At 41.0% G+C, this 12,961-nt stretch overlaps 1 long non-coding RNA gene and 1 pseudogene across 2 annotated transcripts; one reads left to right on the top strand and one right to left on the bottom strand.

The window, feature by feature from the left end:
- Window positions 1-2,083: 2,083 nt before the first annotated feature.
- On the top strand, window positions 2,084-5,936 carry LOC110126980 (V-type proton ATPase subunit G 1 pseudogene; annotated as a pseudogene).
- Window positions 5,836-12,760, bottom strand: LOC110126981 (uncharacterized). Of its 2 annotated transcripts, none has more exons than XR_002310609.2 (3): window positions 12,453-12,760; window positions 11,373-11,494; window positions 5,836-11,012 (listed from the first exon to the last, which is right to left on the bottom strand). It is a non-coding gene; the product is annotated as an uncharacterized lncRNA (long non-coding RNA). The 2 variants fall into 2 exon arrangements; XR_002310608.2 differs by having other exon boundaries at window positions 5,836-7,154; window positions 12,453-12,758.
- Between the last annotated feature and the right edge of the window lie 201 nt (window positions 12,761-12,961).

Raw genomic sequence — 12,961 nt, 5'->3', positions numbered from 1 at the left:
TCTGCATATCTGAGGTTATTGATAATTCTCCTGGCAATCTTGATTCCAGCTTGTGCTTCATTCAGCCCAGCGTTTCTCATGATGTGCTCTGCATAGAAGTTAAATAAGCAGGGTGACAATATACAGAGTTGACGTACTCCTTTCCCTATTTGGACCCAGTCTGTTGTTCCATATCCAGTTCTAACTGTTGCTTCCTGACCTACATACAGATTTCTCAGGAAGCAGGTCAAGTGGTCTAGTGTTCCCATCTCTTTAAGAATTTTCCACAGTTTGCTGTAATCCAAACAGTCAAAGGCTTTGGCATAATCAATAAAGCAGAAGTAGATGTTTTTCTGGAACTCTCTTGCTTTTTCTATGATCCAACGGATGTTGGTAATTTGATCTCTGGTTCCTCTGCCTTTTCTAAATCCAGCTTGAACATCTGGAAGTTCACGGTTCACGTAACTGTGACTTCCCTTCCCAGGCCTAGTCTAGTCCAGAAATCAACCTAACATTCAAAACTCTGATTTATTATCATTTGTTTATCTTTTTCCTGAAGTCAAACTGTATACTTTGAGTAACTGATTTCTAGAGTCAGAACCACAATTAAAAATATATATATATATATATGGGGGATACTTCCTGGGCAGTCTAGTTGTCATGACTTCACATTTCCAATGCAGAGGTGAGAGGTCAGTCCCTGGTCAAGGAACTAAGATCTCACATGCTCCATGGAGAGGCCAACAACAACAACAAAAATAGAACCTCATGATTGCAGTGATTCAGCCCTTTACATATAAAATTTACAAAACTATTGGTGTTAATTTTATAAGTTATAACATTTTCTCCATTAATTTATGCTGCAAATTGCAAATGAGACAAAACTTTTCACTTGTAACCATATCATAAGCTTACTTATTGATTACACTGATTTTTTTCAAAATTGACACAGTCATTAAATAATAATAATTTCTTTCAGTGAACTAAAGATTAAAAATAAAAAATAGGGACTTCCCTGGTGGTCCACTAGCCAAGACTCCGAGCTCCCAATGCAGGGCGCCCAGGTTCAATCCCTGAACAAGGAACTAGATCCCAGATGCCGTAACTAAGAGTTCACATGACACAACTAAGGATCCTGTGTGCAGCAACTAAGACACAGTGCAGTCAAAGAAGTAAAATAAAAAAGAAAAGAGAGAAGGAAAAGGTAACTATATTGGAAAGGAAGAAGTAAAGCTACCTTTATTTTGTAGACAACATGATCATATATAAAATCCAAAAAGCTACTAGAGTTTAGCAAAGTGAAGGATATATGATCAATATATAAAAGTCAACTGCATTTGCTGTAACTCTAAAAATGTATTAAAATCAATTATATTTCTATATAAAACAATGAACAATTAGAAATAGAAAAGTTTTAAATGTATTATGGTGTCAAAAATATGAAATACTCTGACAAAATATATGTGGAAGATCTGCACACTAAAAACTACAAAACACTGTTAAAAGACATTAAAGACCTAACCAAGTGAAGAGATATACCATGGACATGAATCAGAAGATTCAAAATTATTAAAATGTGAATTCACCCTCAAACTGACCTACAGATTCAGTGTAATCTCAATAAAAATTTCAGCAAACTTTCTTGGTTGTTGAAATGGATATGCTATCCCTAAATTTCATATGGAAGCACCAAGGACCTAGAATTTTGAAAAAGCAAAGTTGGACAATATATTGTGTAATCGATACAGTATAGGATTACTGACGTCAAGAAAGATGGAACAGAATAAAGATTGGATGTAGACTCATGTACTGTTAATTGATTTCAGACAATTAATTAATTTTTCCTTGAAGTGAAGGAAGCCTTAACTCTTGAATCACATAATTTTAAGTTAACTTAACGAGGCAAAAGTAACATAAAAGTTTCCATACATATACATATCCTGGTAAGATTTTTTAATACAAAGAACAAGAAAACATTACGATGGGGGGAAAAAAACACAAGTTACCTAAAATGAATGAGTCAGAAATCAGAACATCAGAATTATCACAAGAACTAAATGTTAAAGCACAGTGGGAAACTGTTTTATAGAGTTTTGAGGGAAAATGATTGTGACGCAAGAATTCCATGCTGAGCCAAGTCAGCTTTCAGCATCAGAACAACAGAAAGGTTCTCAAGAGCCACTAAGTCCAAGATGTCAGACTGCCACCTGTGTACACTGCTTCTGTCTCCTACCTCAAACAACAGAGGTAAAATAAAGCAAATCTTTAAATAAATTCATAATAGTTCCAGAAAGCAAAAAATAATACCCTGTTGAATCAGAAGCCATAAGGAATCTCTCAAAAGTGGAAGTCAGGCAGGATGAGGTCGACAGAGGAAACCAAAGGACAAAATACAGGCAGGAAGACATCACTGTGAGAGGTGGAGGGTCCCTGGGTGTCTCTGTCCATCAAAGTGACAGATCTGGGAAGTGGGAGAGAAACTTATCAGGATGATTGGTTTGGGGATTCATGTGAAGCAAAAAGATGACCAATTTCCTCTCTTTCCACCCGAGGCAAGCAGACCAGATAGATGTATCAAGCACCAGGTGAGAACAGTCACTGTAAGACTCCTTGGCCAGAGAAGTGCTGGATGGTTGGTAACACCAGCAGAAACAGGAGCCCCAATGCCCCAAACTAACCACAAAGTATACCCTGCCTAGCAATGTCTTATCCTGGCTCCACAGAGAATAATACTTCTCAGTAAATAAAAACATTCAAGAAGGATCCATCAGAGACCCTCAAAGACAGACCTGAACATTTGAGCAGAACTTGCCAAATACTTAAAGAAAACCAACACTAGGAAAGAGGCACAACACTGTACAAAGAAACAAACAACAACAAAAAAAAATCCCTAGGTCGCAGCCGCCGGCGCCATCGTCATAGCCATGGCCAGTCAGTCTCAGGGCATCGAGCAGCTGCTCCAGGTGGAGAAGCGGGCCGCCGAGAAGGTGTCCGAGGCCCACAAGCGAAAGAACCGGAGGTTGAAGCAGGCCAAAGAAGCAGCACAGGCTGAAACTGAACAGTACCGCCTGCAGAGGGAAAAGGAGTTCAAGGCCAAGGAAGCTGTGGCTCTGGGATCCCATGGCAGTTTCAGCACTGAAGTAGAGGACACCCATAAGAAGATGACCATCCTTCAGACCTACTTCCAGCAGAATAGGGATGAAGTCTTGGATAACCTCTTGGTCTTTGTCTGCGACGTCCGGCCAGAAATCCATGAGAACTACCGCATAAATGGATAGAGGGAGAAGAAAAGTGCCTGTTCCGTGGATTGGCGTTTTGAATGCCTTCATGGAACATGAGGTTTCATTTAGCAAGGCTTGAGTTATATCTTATGAAAAGGCATTAAATTATTTCTGTACATTATATAGTAGGTCCCTTCACTTTTTGCAGAATCGCAAATGTAGATTCTTTGTACAGGCTTAGAGCTTATCCAAAGAGTGAATCTTTTTACCTTATATTTCTTAGAAATTTAATGGATATATGTTGTGTGTTTTCTATGCCTTTCACTCAAGCAGCATATTATCAACACCGACTTTTTCTTTCTTAGATAGTTTTTAAAAACCCAATTTTCTTAAGAAAGAAAGGGATTAAAATGTTTTTTCCCCCTAAATCTTTCTTGAAGGTCAGGGGCTTTATCTATGAAAAAGTAGTAAATAGTTATTTGTGACCCACATGAAACAGCAGCCAGCCTTAAAATAGTCCTTTCCAGCCAAGGATTAGAATAATGGGTCCTAGTGTTGGGCTGCTCTTAGTTTCTCTTATTCAAACTTACTAGATGGTAGAGTTCACTAACTTGTTACATGTTACTACTTGGTGTACTGATATTGTACTGATAATCACTTAAAAGTAAAGACTGTCCTGTGTTTCCCTCAAAAAAAAAAAAAAAAAAAAAAAACAACCCTAATGACTAGGAAAAGAGTAAATAGAGAAAATCACAAAAAACTTTAAACATTATTAAAATTCTCAAAAAGATAAGAAAGGATGTGGCACCCCTAGAAAGTGACTTGTCTATTGGGAAAAATAAACAGCTATTGTGGAAATAAAAATAAAGCTGGTAAAATATTGGCTTCCCATTACACTTACGCTTTTTAAGGACTTAAAAGTTTCAACCATGAGGGAGTGGCTCATGTTGGATTTACCCTCCCACAATAAACAAATATAAAAGGGGACAAAATACATTCAACTACTTATAGGCATGCGTGCTCAGTTGCATTCAACTCTTTGTGACCCCATGGACTGTAGCCCACTAGGCTCCTCTGTCCATGGAATTCTCCAGGCAAGGATACTGGAGTGGGTTGCCATTTCCTTCTCCAGGGGCTCTTCCCGACCTAAGGATCGAACACACCTGCTGGATGACACTGGAGACTGGGCCTGGCCAAAGTGAAGAGATTTTGGTTCGTGTTCCAGGCATCAGTTAAGATTCCAGAAAAGCATTGCCCTAGGAATAAGGAGTACACCTACAAGTACAGGCAGAATTAAAACAGCTCCAATCAACTGGAGCCTAAATTCAAGCCTCAAAGCCTGTCAAAACAAAACTTGACATTCTTTTTTATCTTTTGTGGTTGGTTTTATTTTGGATTGGAGTATTGTTGACTTACAATGTTGTATTAATTTCAGGTGTACAGCAAAGTGATTAAATTATTCATATACATACATCCTTTTTCTTGATATTCCTTTAGAGAAAAATTAACATAATCTACAACATATCCATGATGTCAAGCTTACAACAAAAAGTAACTAAACTTACAAAGAAACAGGAAAATTTAACTGATAATTAAGAGATAAATAGTCAGAGAAGTTGACCCAATGATAATTTAGATATTGGAGTTACCAGATAAGGACTTTAAAAATGGCTATGATTAGTATGTTAAAGCAAATAGATGAAAAGATAGACAAAACAGATGAATAGTTAGAGTAACTCAACAGAGAATTCAAGCCTGTAAAAAAAAAATCAAATAGACATTGTGGTAGGAATATCTCTAAGACAGTCCTTAATAATCTCAACCTCCTACTATTCATTTGAATGTGGCCTGGATTTATTGAATAAATTTGGTAGAAGTGAGATGTCACTTCCCAAAGAAGTTTACAAAAAAAATGACCATGGTTTCCATCTTGAATACTCACTCACTCTCTGAACATTTACCATGGTGGGGGAAGACAGTTGCCTTTTAATAAGGCATCCTGTGGAGGGGTCCAAGTGATGAGGGACCAAGGCCTGGTGACAACCATGACGTGGGTACCAGCTCACACTCTCTTCCCTGGCTCAGGTGAGCCCTCAATGATACCACAGTGCCAGCTGATTGATGCCACCTCCTGAGGGACCTCGAGACGGAGGCACACAAATAAGCCTCACCTGGATTCCTGGTCCACAGGAAACTGTGAGATAATAAATATTTATTGTTTTAGCTGAGAGTTTTGAGGTAATTTGTTCATAGCAATAGATAAAATAGACATTCTAGAACACAAAATACAATATCTGACATTAAGAATTCTCTATACTTACGGGTTAACAGCAGATACAGCAGAAAAATAGAGTTAATGTGGGGAATAAGTACAAGATGCTTTGTGAGTAATAAATGCTCTATTCTCTGATCCCTATCCAAACGTCTTGAGTTTCTCTTAGGGTGTGAACATACATACACACATTATGTATAAAATATGCTGCGTTTCCTGTTTGGAAAACTCAGCAGTATAAAGATGTCATTTCTATTTTTTCCTTTTTTAGCCACACCACACGGCTGGTGGGTCCTCGGGGATTAAACCCACCAGGGACTGAACCCATACCCTCGGCAGTGAAAGAATGGCATCCTAACCACTGGACCACAAGATGTCACTTCCGTGTTCGATTTCAATCCACATTCAATGCAATCTCAATCAAAATCCTGATTATATAATTTTTATTTAGTTTTTTAAGTTGTATTGAGAAATAACTGACATACATCACTGCAAAACTTAAACATATATGGCATGATGGTTTTATTTACATATACTGTGAAATAATTACAATAGGTTCAGTTAACATCCATCTTCTCATATAGATAAAATAAAAAATTCTCCTTGTTATGAGAACTATTAGAATTTAGTTTTTAAAAGTCATTATGATTTTTGGCTGTGTCGGGTCTTCATTGCTGCTTGCAGGCTTCCTTTAGCTGCAGTGAACAGGGGCTACTCTCCAGTTGCACCGCTTGGGCTTTTCATCGTGGTGCCTTCTCTTGTTGGGCACAGGCTCTAGGTGTGCGGGCTTCAGTAGCTGCAGCACATAGACTCAGTAGCTGTGGCTAGTAGGCCTGAGAGTGCAGGCTAGTAGTTGGGGTCCACGGGCTGAGTTGCTCCTTGGCATGCATGTGGAATCTTCCTGCACCAGGGATCAAACCCAGGTCCCCTGCATTGGCAAGTGGATTATTTACCACTGGACCACCAGGGAAGTCCTGATTATTGTAGCTTTTAACTGAATTTTGGTAAAGGTACAAAAGCAATTCAGTGGAGGAAAGCTGGGTTTTCCCCAAATGGTTCTGGAGTAATCGGACATCCATCAGCAAAAACAAAACAAAAATCCCTCAATCTAAGTTAATGTCCCATATGAAAATTAACTCAAAGTGGACCATGTACTTAAATGTAAAACATAAAACTCTTAGGAAAACAGTCAAAGAAAATCTACTGAAACTACAGCTAGGGTTCTTTAATTTGACATAAAAAACACAATCCATAAAAGGAAAAAAAAATTGGCTTTCATCAAAATTAAACACTCCTGTTCTGTGAAAGATCCTGCTGAAAAGATAGAAAATCAAGCTACAGAGTGGGAGAAAATATTTGCAAACCATGTATCTGACAAAGGACTAGCACCTAGAACTTAGAAAGAACTTTCAAAACTCAACAAGTAAACAATCTGATTAGAATACTGTCACAGACTTCCCTGGTGGTCCAGTAGTTGAGAATACGCCTTGCAATGCAGAGGATGCAGGTTTGATCCCTGGTTGGGGAACTAAGATCCCACATGCCATTAGGCAGCTAAGCCTGAGAGTAGCAACTACTAAAGCTGTCTTGTTCTGGAGCCCACAAGTCACTACTGAGCTGCAACGCCACAACTAGACAGTCTGTGTGTTGCAAAAAAAGATCCTGCGACACACAGTGAAGACCTAAAAAAATAAACAAAAAAATTTTTTTTAATTGGGGAAAAAGACATGAAAATCCATTTCACTAGAGAGAACATAAGATGGGAAATAAGCATATGAAAGGATGCTTATCACTAGCCATAATGTAAATTAAAGCAATAATGAGATACCCCTACACATCTATCAAATAGCTAAAATTAAAAAGTTGCTGCACCAAAAGTAGAACAGGAACTGGGTCACTCATATATCGATAAATGGAATGCAAAATGGTACAGTTGTTCTGGAAAACAATTTAGTAGTTTCCTACACAACTAAATATTCAACAAATATGTGACTCAACAATTGTATTCCAGGGCATTTATACTAGAGAAATGAAGTCTTGCGTTAACACAAAGCTGTACACAAGTATGTACAGTTTTATTTATAATAGCCCCAAACTGGAAACAACCCAGATGCCCTTTAAGGGTGAATGATTAACTTGTGATAAATCCATACCATGGAATACTACTCAGAAAAAAAAAAAAGGGAATAAACTACTGATACACAAAACAAGCTGGATAAATCTCAAGGGAATTATGTTGAGGGAAAGCAAAACAAAACTAAATCCTATCTAAAAGGTTACATGTTGTATGATTTCATTTATATAATATTCTAGAAATTAGCAAAATTATCAAAGTGGAGTCCCATGATTAGGGAGGGGATAAGTAAGGACAAGGCTTCCCAGGGGGTTCAGTGGTAAAGAATCCCCCTGTCAATACAGGAGACATGGGTTCTATCACTGACTTGTGAAGATCCCCTGGAGAAAGAAATGGCAACCCACTCCAGTATTCTTGCCTGGGAAACCCCATGAACAGAGGAGCCTGGTGGGCTACAGTCCATGGGGCCACAAAAAAGTTGGACATGACAGCAACTGAACAACAGAGGAGAAGGGTAATACGAGGGATCCTTGTAGTGAGGAAAATGTCCTGTATCTTTATTATATCAGTGTCAGTATCCTTGTGATATGGTACTATTGTTTTACAGTATGTTACCATTGGGAAAAACTGAGTAAAATGTGCATCTAACCTTTCTCTGTTATTTTTACACATATGAATCTACAATTATCATATAAATTTAATTTAAAATGTGCAGTATGGGACTTCCCTGGTGGTCCAGTGGTTAAGAATCTTCCTGCCAATGCAAAGGACATGGGTTCAATCCCTGGTCTGGAAAGATTCCACATGTCTCGGAGCAACTAAGCCCATTAGTGCGCTACAACTACTGAGCCTCTGCTATCTAGGGCCCATAAGGAGGACCTACTGAAGCCCACACACCCTAGAGCCTGTGCTCAGCAACGAGAAGCCAAAACAATGAAAAAACTGGAGAGTAGCCCCTGCTCGCTACAATTAGAGAAAAGTCCATGGAGCAACGAAGCCCCAGCACAGCCAAAAATAAATAAAATGTGTAGTATATAACACAGTATATAACACAGTGCATGCTAGAAAATTATAAAAGCTGCTTTCCGGTCCCTATAGAGGCCAGAAAGAAAAGGGTCTAAGGCAATGTGTGGCTGTGTATCTCAGCCCTCATGAATCAGTTCCTGATACCTCCCCTTTTTTTGCTTTCATCTGGGGACCCCATGACCTCATATACCACTGGAAACAAAAAGACCCTCTGCTTGAATCTCTGATTGTAAGGTGGTCTCGGGAAGAAGGACGCAACCATCTTAGAGGAGCTTCAAATCAAGGCCAAGAGGTGAGAGGAGGTGAGAGGAGGGTGAGAGGAGGGATGGAGTAAAAAAAAAACATCAGGCCCAGGTAAAAAGTTCTGGGATCTAGTTCTCACTCCACTACCAACAGCACAAGTCTCTCACGCTGAAGTCTTCAATTCAACCCAATTTAACATTCACTGGGCACCAATGACAGCGGCAAGAGGTGGCACAGAAAAGCAGTTATCCCTTAACCTGTATCAATATCCCCCACCAAAAAAATGTATTCTAGTGGGTGAGAAATGGTATCTTCTTACGGTTTTGATTTGCATTTCAGTCAGTTCAGTTCAGTCACTCAGTCACGTTCAACTCTTTGTGATCTCATGGACTGCAGCATGCCAGGCCTCCCTGTCATCACCAACTCCCGGAGTCTACTCAAACTCATGCCCATTGAGTTGGTGATGCCGTCCAACCATCTCATCCGCTGTCGTCTCTTTCTCCTCCTGCCATCAATCTTTCTCAGCATCAGGGTCTTTACAAACGAGCCAGCTCTTCACATCAGGTGGCCAAAGTATCGGAGTTTCAGCTTCAGCATCAATCCTTCCAATGAATATTCAGCACTGATTTCCTTTAGGATGGACTGGTTGGATCTCCTTGCAGTCCAAGGGACTCTCAAGAGTCTTCTCCAACACCACAGTTCAAAAGCATCAATTCTTCAGTGCTCAGCTTTCTTTATAGTCCAACTCTCACACTCATACATGACTACTTGAAAAAGTATAGCCTTAACTAGATGGACCTTTGTTGGCAAAGTAATGTCTCTGCTTTTTTAATATGCATTTACATATGACAAATAATGTTGAGTGTCTTTTCATGTATTACTGCTCATTTGTATAACTTCTTGGGAAAAACAGCTACTCAAAGCCTTTGCCCATTAAAAAAAAAAAAACTTTTTAAAGAGCAGTTTTAGGTTCACAGATAAACTGATTGGAGTACAGTTTCCACATACCCCTTGCCATGCCCACTCCAGCTTCCCTCACTATCAACATCCCCCATCAAAGTGGTACAACTTGTTAAAATGGAAGAACCTATATTGACACATCATTGCCATTCAAAGTCCATAGTTTACATTAGGGTTCAATCTGTGGATTTGGACAAATATATAATGACATGTATTCACCATTACAGTATCATTCAGAATGGGTTCACTGCCCTAAAATCTCTCTGCACTGCACTTATTCCTCTCTCCCTCCACCCTGGTCCCTGACAATGATCTTTCGCCTCCATGGTTTTGCCTTTTCCCAGTGTGTCATATAGCTAGAATCATAAAGGTAGCCTTTTCAGATTGACTTCTTGCACTTAGTAATATCCATTAAAGTTTGCTCCACATCTTCTCAGGGCTCATTTCTTTCCACTGCTCCAGAATATCCCATTGTCTGAATGTATCACGGTTTATTCATTCATTCACCTCCTGAAGGCCTTCTTTGTGGCTTCCAAGTTTTGACAAGTATAAATAAAGCTGTTATAAATATCCATGTGCAGGTTTTTGTGTGGACATAATTTTTCAACTCATTTCGGTAAATACCAAGGTGTGTGATTACTGACCTGTATAGTAAAAGTATGCTAGTTTTTTGTGTTTGGGCCATGCCTCATGGCACGTGGGATCTTAAACTTTCCCAACCAGTGATCAAATCTGAGCCCCGTGAAGTGAAAGATTGAAGTCTTAACCACTGGACCACCGGCAAGTCCAGAGTATGCTAGTTTTGTAAGAAACTGCCAAGCTGTTTCCTACACTGGCTGTATTCTCACCAACAATGCGAGTTCCTGCAGCTCCGCATTCTCATTAGTATTTGGTGGTGTCACCTTTGCCTATTTTCAAATAGGGCCTTTGAAAAAATTGAGTTTTATCTTAGATAGATATCTTAGATAGATATATCTTAGACAGAAGTCCCTTATGGAACAGATGATTTGCAAATATTCTCCCTCTAGTTGTGAGCTGTTTTAGAGACTTTTTTTCCTCGCAGACTTTATTTATTTCTGACTGCATTGGGTCTTCATTGCTGCATGTCAGCTTTCCTCCCGCTGTGGTACAAGGGCTTCTCATAGCGCCGGCTTCTCTTGCAGCAGAGCACAGGCTCCAGCCACACAGGCTTCAGTAGTTGTGGCTTGCCGGTGCCAGGGTACAGTGGCTTAGACGCCTAGAAAGAAAAGTGAAAGTCTCTCAGTCGTGTCTGACTCTTTGCGACCTCATGGACTATACAGTCCATGGAATTCTTCAGGCCAGAATACTGGAGTGGGTGGCCGTTCCCTTCTCCAGGGCATCTTCCCAACCCAGGGATCGAATCCAGGTCTCCTGCATTGCAGGTGGATTCTTTACCAGCTGAGCCACAAGGGAAGCCCCGGATGCCTGGAGGGATCAAATCCATTTGCAAGCAGATTCTTAACCACTGGGCCACCACGAAGTCCAGACCTTACTTTTTTTCAATGGATAAGAATATTAAACACTAAATTCATGATAGTGGTTACTCCTAGAGGTCAGCTAGGTCTGGGTCAGCTACCTGGGTCTTAATCCAATATTGTCAAGTAACTTGGCCACTGTATTTCAATTTTTTCATCTGTAAAGCGGGTATAACAGCATTATCTCACACGTGTGTCGGGAAGCTTCAACAAGTTAATGTGCCTGAAAAATGTAACACAGTGGTTAACAGGAGCACCGTACACTTTAAATGCAAGCTCTGGGAGTTGGTGATGGACAGGGAGGCCTGGCCTGCTGCAGTCCATGGGGTGGCAAAGAGTTGGACATGACTGAGCAACTGAACTCAACACTTTACATAAATCTTAACTGTACTACAACTTTTTGAGGCGGGTACTAAAGTTCAAAAGTTCCCATTCTGGTATCCCTTATAACTTGCACATGTTACATGCTTTCTTTAAATGCACGACTCATTTAAATGTACATTAAAAAAATAACACAAGGGGAAAAAAATCAATTTTTTACCCTTTAAAATGGGAAAGACTGGGCTAGATGCAGGTCCATCCCCTATGGTGGCTGAGGTCTCAAAGCTAAGTTCAGCCCTGACTTCTCCTTCCCTAACACTCATAAGGTGTTCGTCAACTGCATTTTCAGAAGAGACAGATAGACTCCAGACAGCAGTCAGTCTGGGGCGGAACCTAAAATGGCAAGCTGCAACATCTCAGCTTCCTCACCTGTAACATGGGAGTGCTAACAGAACCTGATCTAAGAGATGAAGGAAGACTAACAATATCTACCCACCACCTGACATGTTGTTAGCTGTTATTTTTCCTTTTACCCTTCCAGGCTCCCTCCACTGACGTTCAGAAATAGATAGCCTCAGTAGATAAATGTCAGGAAAGGGGCTTCCCCAGCAGTCTAGCGGCTAAGACTCTAAGCTTCCACTACAGGGGCCACGGGTTCAATCCTTGGTAGGGGAACTGAGACCCCACATGCCACGCAGGCGCGGCTGAAAACTAAATAAATAAAAGAAAAACACCAGGAAAAAGAGAGGTACCCAGAATGGACGACCTAAGGTTCCTTCCAGGTCCAAAATTCTGGGTTGTTTTCACAGTTTGGGATGAAAACTCCCCCGTCTAAAATGGGAACAGATGATATAAACTACCTCCCTGGGCTGTGGAGAAGCGCAGAGAAACTCAAGGCCAGGTGAGCGCGTGCACATCTATACCGAGCTTCGAAAGAGTTGGTTTAAAGGTGGGGGAAAAACAGTTGCAGAAAATCTGCAGAGGTGCCAGGCCGACGACACCGCAGCCCAGGCGCCATCATCTACCTCAGGAGGGCCCGTGACCCGAGCGCGGGGAGCTGATATAGAAGCTCCAAGAAGTGCGCGCCGCTGTACGTTACCACACCAGCGGCCGGGGCGGCTCGCGGGCGTGGTGCAGTGGACGCCAGTCAGCAGCCAGGGGGCCAGCTCGCGGCACTGCCGCCAGTCTGGGCCCGAGCGCCCCCTGTCAGCGCCGTCGGGCGACAGTTAGGATGCCCAACGGTCGACCTTACGATTCCGCAGGTGAGCATGTGCAGCCTACACCTGCCTATCTCCTCCCAGAGCGTGGCTTCTTAGCCAATCAGAGAGCCCCGTAGCCGTTCTCCCGCCCACCAGTGGCATTTAGGGGC

Source organism: Odocoileus virginianus, chromosome 23, assembly GCF_023699985.2.
Source record: "Odocoileus virginianus isolate 20LAN1187 ecotype Illinois chromosome 23, Ovbor_1.2, whole genome shotgun sequence".
In the NCBI taxonomy this organism is placed as follows: Eukaryota; Metazoa; Chordata; class Mammalia; order Artiodactyla; family Cervidae; genus Odocoileus; species Odocoileus virginianus.
Note: the sequence above shows the minus strand (reverse complement) of the source record. Positions and strands in the feature narration are given on the sequence as shown.